The sequence below is a fragment of the Arachis stenosperma genome, chromosome 9, assembly GCF_014773155.1.
Source record: "Arachis stenosperma cultivar V10309 chromosome 9, arast.V10309.gnm1.PFL2, whole genome shotgun sequence".
Classification (NCBI taxonomy): Eukaryota; Viridiplantae; Streptophyta; class Magnoliopsida; order Fabales; family Fabaceae; genus Arachis; species Arachis stenosperma.
In genome coordinates, this window is record NC_080385.1 from 88775098 (window position 1) to 88783799 (window position 8702).

Below are 8702 nucleotides of genomic sequence, written 5' to 3' on the forward strand. Positions count from 1 at the left end.
GGCGTTACTGGCACTAATGTGGCTACTAAAGTCAGCGTTAAGGGAGTTAATAATGCCAAGTTCTGAAGCTCAAACTTAATGTCCACCCCATACTGTTATATATTTTTGGAAAGCCCTGAATGTCTACATTTCAATGCTATTGGAAACGAATCATTTAGAGCTCTACATCTTGAGTTACATGTCTTGGAAGGTGAAGAGGTCAGCTGGCCTTACTATAGGTTGATACGATGTTCATCTTTGCACTTTCGGGGCAGGTTTTCTCCCTCAAATTTAGTGTCCACCATGTAGTGTGATGAGCGGATAATTTGTATGCTTTTTGGCATTGTTTTTAGTAGATTTTTAGTATGATCTAGTTAGTTTTTATTATATTTTTATTAGTTTTTAGTTAAAATTCACTTTTCTGGACTTTACTATGAGTTTGTGTGTTTTTCTGTCATTTCAGGTATTTTCTGGCTGAAATTGAGGGACCTGAGCAAAAATCTGATCCAGAGACTCAAAAGGACTGCAGATGTTGTTGGATTCTGACCTCCCTGCACTCGAAGTGGATTTTCTGGAGCTACAGAAGCCCAATTGGCGCGCTCTCAACGGAGTTGGAAATTAGACATCCTGGGCTTTCCAGCAATATATAATAGTCCATACTTTGCCCAAGATTTGATGGCCCAAACCGGCGTTCAAAGTCACCCTCAGGAATTCCAGCGTTAAACACCGGAACTGGCACCTAAATGGGAGTTAAACGCCCAAACTGGCATAAACTGGCGTTTAACTCCAAGAAGTCTCTACACGAAATTGCTTCATTGCTCAGCCCAAGCACACCAAGTGGGCCCGGAAGTGGATTTTTATGTCATTTACTCATCTATGTACTAGTTTTCTATAAGTAGGACCTTTTACTATTGTATTAGAGAGAGCCTTTGATCATGTTTTTATGATTGAACCTCTTTGGGAGGCTGGCCATTCGGCCATGCCTAGACCTTGTTCTTATGTATTTCAACGGTGGAGTTTCTACACACCATAGATTAAGGTGTGGAGCTCTGCTACCTCGAGTATTAATGCAATTACTATTGTTCTTCCATTCAATTCCGCTTGTTCTTTTACAAGATATCACTTGTTCTTCAACATGATGAAGGTGATGATTGACGCCCATCACCATTCTCACCCCATGAACAAGGTGACTGACAAACCATTCTTGTTCTACAAGCATCTGAGGCTTAGTGAATATCTCTTGGATTTCTGATTGCATGATGCATGGTTGATCGCCTGACAACCGAGTGCTCGCCTGACAAACGAGCCAGCCATTCCGTGAGATCAGAGTCTTCGTGGTATAGGCAAGAACTGATGGCGGCATTCAAGAGAATCCGGAAGGTCTAACCTTGTCTGTGGTATTCTGAGTAGGATTCAATGACTGAATGACTGTGACGTGCTTCAAACCTGTAACCTACTGGGCGTTAGTGACAGACGCAAAAGAGTGATTCTATTCCGGTAGGGGAGGGAACCAACCGGTGATTGGCAGTACTGTGACAGAGTGCGTGCATTAGCTTTCACTGCGCGGATGGGAGGTAGCTGCTGACAACAGTGAAACCCTACACGAGCTTGCCATGGAAAGGAGTAAGAAGGATTGGATGAAGGCAGTAGGAAAGCAGAGAGACGGAAGGGAAGGCATCTTCATACACTTGTCTGAAGCTCTTACACCAATGATATACATAAGTATCACTATCCTTATCTTCTATGTTATTTTCGTTCATCATCATATACATTTGAGTTTGCCTGACTAAGATTTACAAGATGACCATAGCTTGCTTCAATGGTAACAATCTCCGTGGGATCGACCCTTACTCACGTAAGGTATTACTTGGACGACCCAGTGCACTTGCTGGTTAGTTGTGTGAAGTTGTAGTGATCACAATTTCGCGCACCAAGTTTTTGGCGCCGTTGCCGGGGATTGTTCAAGTTTTGAGCAAGCTTTTGGTAACAATGCCTGGGATTGTTCTAGTTTTTCATCTTGTTGCTTAGATTAGGTATTTTTTTTCGAAATTCTTGAAGATGAATTCTAGAGTTTCATGATGATTTGTTGAAATCTGGCTGGCTGAGAAGCCATGTCTAATCTGATTGGACCGAGGTTTCAACTTATCACCACAAGAGCTTGTTGATTTTAATCAATCTTGCTTTTGGAGCAGTGATCTGCTAAGGCTTGGCTGACCTTTGGTCATGTCTAGTGTTTTGGACCGAAGCTTTCTTTGAAAGCTTGGCTGGCTGTGAAGCCATGTCTAATTCCTGGACCGGAGTCTTAGACTAGCATTGCACTGATTCCTGGAATTCTCATTAAGAATTTTGATACCTTTTCCCACTTAATTTTCGAAAAATACAAAAACAAAAAAAAAATTTGCAAAACCATAAAATCCAAAAATATTTCTTGTTTGAGTCTAGAGTCTCATCTTAAGTTTGGTGTCAAATGCATGTTTTTGTTATATTTTTCGAATCCATGCATATATTTCTTGTTTTGATCTTTAAATTCTATTGACTTGAGTGTTCATGTGTCTCATATAGTGTCAGTAGCACACAAACTGCTAAGATTGGTGTCTTGCATGCATTGTTAATTGATTCTTGTTGCATTTTGATTATTAAAAACCCAAAAAAATATTTTTAATTTGTGTCTTTTCAAGTCAATGATACAAAGAATTGAAGATTCAGAACATACTGCAGAGGAATTATACAGAAAAAGCTGAGCATTCAAAATGCCCAGTGAAGAAGGCAGACTGGCGTTTAAACGCCAGCCAGGGTACCTGGTTGGGCGTTTAACGCCCAAAGAGGTAGCATTTTGGGCGTTAAACGCCAGAATGTATACCATTCTGGGCGTTTAACGCCAGGATGGTGCTAGGGGAAGATTTTGTTTTCAAAATCAATTTTTTTTCAAGTTTTCAAAGTTTTTCAAAACCAAATCTTTTTCAAATCATATCTTTTCAATCAAATGTTTTCAAATCAATTTCTTTCCTTTTTCAAAGATACTTACTAACAATTAATGATTTGATTGAACATTTTTTGCCTTTTCTATTAAGAAAGGTTTATGTTTGAATCATATCTTTTCTTGTTAGGCAAGTCATTAATTTTCAAATCATATCTTTTCAAATTGTTTTCAAATCATATCTTTTAAAATTGTTTTCAAATCATATCTTCTCAATCACATCTTTTTAAAAACCATAACTTTTCAATCAAATCTTTTTAACCTCATCTTTTTCAAAATAGTTTTCAATCAAATCTTTTTGATTTCTAATTTCAAAATCTTTTTCAAAAATCAATTGATTTCTTCTTCACTTTGAATTTTCGAAAATTTTCAATCAAATTTTCAAAATGTTTTCAAAATCTTTTGATTGAATTTTCGAAAATTCTCTTCCCTCCTTCCCACATCCTACTATTTATGGAGTACCACTCCTTCTAAATGCACAATTCGAACCTTATCTAATTAAAGTTCGAATTCTTCTTCTCCTTCTTCTTTCTATTTCTCTTTTCCTCTGACACTTCAAGGAATCTCTATACTGTGACATAGAGGATTCCACATTTCCTTTTTCTCTTCTCTTTCATATGAGCAGGAGCAGAGACAAAGGCATTCTTGTTGAAGCTGATCCTGAACCTGAAAGGACCCTGAAGAGAAAGCTAAGAGAAGCCAAAGCACAACTCTCTTTAGAGGACCTGACCGAATTCTTCAAGGAAGAAGAACCCATGGCAGCCGAAAACAACAACAATGCCAACAATGCAAGGAAGGTGCTGGGTGACTTCACTGCACCTACTCCTAATTTCTATGGGAGAAGCATCTCTATCCCTGCCATTGGAGCAAAAAACTTTGAGCTTAAGCCTCAATTAGTTTCTCTAATGCAACAGAATTGCAAGTTCCATGGACTTCCAATGGAAGATCCTCATCAGTTCTTAGCTGAATTCTTGCAAATCTGTGACACAGTCAAGACTAATGGGGTTAACCCTGAGGTCTACAGACTGATGCTATTCCCTTTTGCTGTAAGAGACAGAGCTAGAATATGGTTGGATTCTCAACCTAAAGAAAGCCTGGACTCTTGGGAAAAGCTAGTCAATGCCTTCTTGGCAAAGTTCTTTACACCACAAAGATGGAGTAAGCTTAGAGTGGAAGTCCAGACCTTCAGACAGAAGGATGGAGAATCCCTCTATGAAGCTTGGGAAAGATACAAACAATTACTCAGAAGATGTCCTTCAGACATGCTTTCTGAATGGGGCATCATAGGTATTTTTTATGATGGTCTCTCTGAACTATCCAAGATGTCTTTGGATAGCTCTGCTGGAGGATCTCTTCATCTGAAGAAGACGCCTGCAGAAGCTCAAGAATTGATTGAAATGGTTGCAAATAACCAATTCATGTACACTTCTGAAAGGAATCCTGTGAACAATGGGACTAGTCAGAAGAAAGGAGTTCTTGAGATTGATACTCTGAATGCCATATTGGCTCAGAACAAGATATTGACTCAACAAGTCAATTTGATTTCTCAAAGTCTGTCTGGAATGCAAAATGCACCAAGCAGTACTAAGGAAGCTTCATCTGAGGAAGAAGCCTATGATCCTGAGAACCCTTCTATGGAAGAGGTGAATTACCTAGGAGAACCCTATGGAAACACCTACAATTCTTCATGGAGAAATCACCCCAATTTCTCATGGAAGAATCAAGAGAGACCTCAACAAGGTCTCAATAACAATAATGGTGGAAGAAACAGGTTTAGCAATGGCAAGCCTTTTCCATCATCTTCTCAGCAGCAGACAGAGAGTTCTAAGCAGAATACTTCTGACTTAGCAACAATGGTCTCTGATCTAATAAAGACCACTCAAAGTTTCATGAATGAAACAAGGTCCTCCATCAGAAATTTGGAAGGACAAGTGGGTCAGCTGAGCAAGAAAGTCACTGAACTCCCTCCTAGCACTCTCCCAAGTAATACAGAAGAAAATCCAAAAGGAGAGTGCAAAGCCATAGATATGGCCGAATATGGAGAGGAAAGAGAAGAGGAGGACGCCACTGAGGAAGACCTCAATGAGCGTGTACCAATCTCCTCTGAGTTCCAATGGGAATCTGAGGCTCAAAATGAGACCATAGAGATTCCATTGGACTTACTTCTGCCATTCATGAGCTCTGATGAGTATTCTTCCTCTGAAGAGGATGAGTATGTCACTGAAGAGCAAGTTGCTAAATACCTTGGAGCAATCATGAAACTGAATGACAAGTTATTTGGAAATGAGACTTGGGAGGATGAACCTCCCTTGCTCACCAAAGAACTGGATGACTTGTCTAGGCAGAAACTGCCTCAAAAGAGGCAGGATCCTGGGAAGTTTTCTATACCTTGTACCATAGGCACTGTTCATACCCTGACCGAGCTCTCCCAACTCGGCTATTCCACAGAAGGTCCGACCTCGTCCCAAAGGCCCACGCCTGAGGTCGGACCTCGGACCGACAAAGGAAAAGGCCCATGAAGAGGAGCGAAGCCCAAAACCTAAAGGCCGAAAAGGCCTAGGAAAGGCGGTTCCACAGAGATAAAGATAAAACTCCCAAAAGATAAGATAAGATAAGAATATCTTATCCAGGGATGATCACGACCAACTACTATAAATACACTGGAGCACCCAGGTATAACTCATACTCTAATTCTACTCAATATCTGCTTGGACCCATGCTAACTTAAGCATCGGAGTGTCATTGCAGGTACCACCCCCAGCCGCTCAGCACACCAAGCTCGGGTCACGGAATCCCTACCTCGGGTCTTGCCAGACGACCGAGCTACGCGTTTCAGGTAACCCCCGGAACATTGGCGCCGTTGCCGGGGACCTTGGAAGTCATCCCACCACCATGGCGGACAACCATGTCAACGACCATGATTCAGATCTAGAGGATAGAACGCTGCACAAAAATGCAGACACTACACCAAAGGATACTCCTTAACTTAACAACGAAAAGGATTCTCCAAATGCGGGAGCCATGGAGGCGCTTCAAGACCGTTTAAAACAACTGGAAGAAGAAGCCCTACATCAACGAGAGGTTGAGAAAGACCTACAAAGGGAGATAAAGCGACGCCGAGAATTGGAGGACAAACTCCCAAAACTCGAAGCCAATCTCAAGGCCAAAGCTAATCGATCCTCTCATGAGGATAGCTCCAACAAGGACCAAGATCCATTCACCAAAGAGATCATGAAAGCTAAAGGTCCCAAAGGACTTCAAAACTCCCAACATGACTTCGTACGACGGCACCTCGGATCCAAGCTATCATCTTAGCAATTTCAGAAGCAGGATGTATCTCACAGAGGCCTCAGATGCAATTCGTTATTCTCCATCCAGAAACAAAGAGGTCGGACGCGTTGAAAGGTCCACCTCACACCAAAGAGGTCGGACAAGTTGAAAGTCCACCTCACACCAAAGAGGTCGGACAAAGTTGAAGGTCCACCTCACACCGAAGATGTCGGGCGAGTTTAAGGTCCACCTCACACCAAAGAGGTCGGACAAAGTTGAAGGTCTACCTCACACCAAAGAGGTCGGACAAAGTTGAAAGTCCACCTCACACCAAAGAGGTCGGACGCATTGAAAGTCCACCTCACACCAAAGAGGTCGGACAAAGTTGAAGGTCTACCTCACACCAAAGAGGTCGGACGCATTGAAAGTCCACCTCACACCAAAGAGGTCGGACAAAGTTGAAGGTCTACCTCACACCAAAGAGGTCGGACAAAGTTGAAGGTCCACCTCACACCGAAGATGTCGGGCGAGTTGAAGGTCCACCTCACACCAAAGAGGTCGGACAAAGTTGAAAGTCCTCCTCACACCAAAGAGGTCGGACGCATTGAAAAGTCCACCTCACACCAAAGAGGTCGGACAAAGTTGAAGGTCCACCCCACACCAAAGAGGTCGGACAAGTTGAAAGTCCACCTCACACCAAAGAGGTCGGACAAAGTTGAAAGTCCACCTCACACCAAAGAGGTCGGACGCATTGAAAGTCCACCTCACACCAAAGAGGTCGGACAAAGTTGAAAGTCCACCTCACACCAAAGAGGTCGGACGCATTGAAAGTCCACCTCACACCAAAGAGGTCGGACAAAGTTGAAGGTCCACCCCACACCAAAGAGGTCGGACAAGTTGAAAGTCCACCTCACACCAAAGAGATCGGACAAGTTGAAGGTCCACCTCACACCGAAGATGTCGGGCGAGTTTAAGGTCCACCTCACACCAAAGAGGTCGGACAAGTTGAAGGTCCACCTCACACCGAAGATATCGGACGGATTGAAGGCCCACCGCACACCAAAGAGGTTGGACGAGTTGAAGGTCCACCTCACACCAAAGAGGTCGGACGAGTTAAACATCTACCTCACACCAAAGAGATCGGACGAGTTGAACGTCCACCTCACAACAAAGAGGTCGGACGAGTTGAAAAAGTTTGCCTACACCCTCATACTCACCTCTCGAGGACTCCACCCATACTTTCAAGCTCACACTATCAGAGTTCGGACCAACCAGCCCATAAAAGGCATCCTACAGAAAACAAACTCAGCTGGAAGAATCCTACAAGAGGATAGCTCAGATAATTTGGGGGACCCTGGACAAAACCAGAGAACATCTCGGACAATTCGAGGGACCCTGGACAAAATAGAAACACTCAGACAATTCGGGGATATGAGGTCCGACATATACCTCGGAGCAGAACGCCCGAGATGATGCACTTTCAAAACCAGCCAGCACCAACAGCTCGGACAATTCGGGGATATGAGGTCCGACACATACCTCGGGAGCAGAACGCCCGAGCTGATGCATTTTCTAGCCAACACCAAACCAGGGGGCAACAACAGAAACCTCATCCAGGCTACATTACAAGACCACAACAAGTCAATCTGGAAGGCGGTATAAGGGAAGTACTCAGGGTCATCCAGCCAATCAAGAATGCCGTCCGGGATCTTAGTATATATCTCAAAGACATAGGTCAACTATGGGGTTACTACCAAACAACTCGGGCAAATAAGGAAACAACTCGGACAATAACAGCAAAACATCAAGTAACAGACGTGGCAGTAAAAAGGGAAACCCCAGGATTCACACAAAAGTCCAGGGGCACCCTTTGGAGGCAACAACAGAGTAAAAACCCAAATACAAAGGAAAGAACTCGACCTACTTCCAAAAGTCTGAGAGAGAGCTCCGATCAAGGAAGAGGCATTAAAACGTCAAATGGCCTCAAGATACAATCAGAAGGTAGTACAGCAAAAGCTTTGCCAACAAACAATCTCATCCTAATCCAAAATGATATCGGAACAACTCGACTTGGAGAGGGAAAGCTTGCATCCAACTGACCATACCAAGTTGTTTAGAAGAACTGGGGAAAAGGTTGCTACAGACTGTCCGAACTCGAAGGGCAAGAGCTACCAAGGTCATGGCATGCCTGCAATCTAAAAAAGGGCGCCAAGCCGAGATCCAAAAAGATTGCCCGACCTAGAAAGATAAGTACTAACATGTACACACTCTTATTTTTATTATTGTTTAAAAGATTGCAGATTCCCTAAAAAGTTTTCTACCAAGACACCTGACTACGGCAGGTCGACAAAGTGAAAATCAAAATTCACTGCTCAACCAAGACGCATTAATCTGAAGTATTCATCGTCCGATTATAAAGCAACAGATCGACAGAAAGTAAAAAACAGATTCACTGTACGATCTCGATAGGAATGAT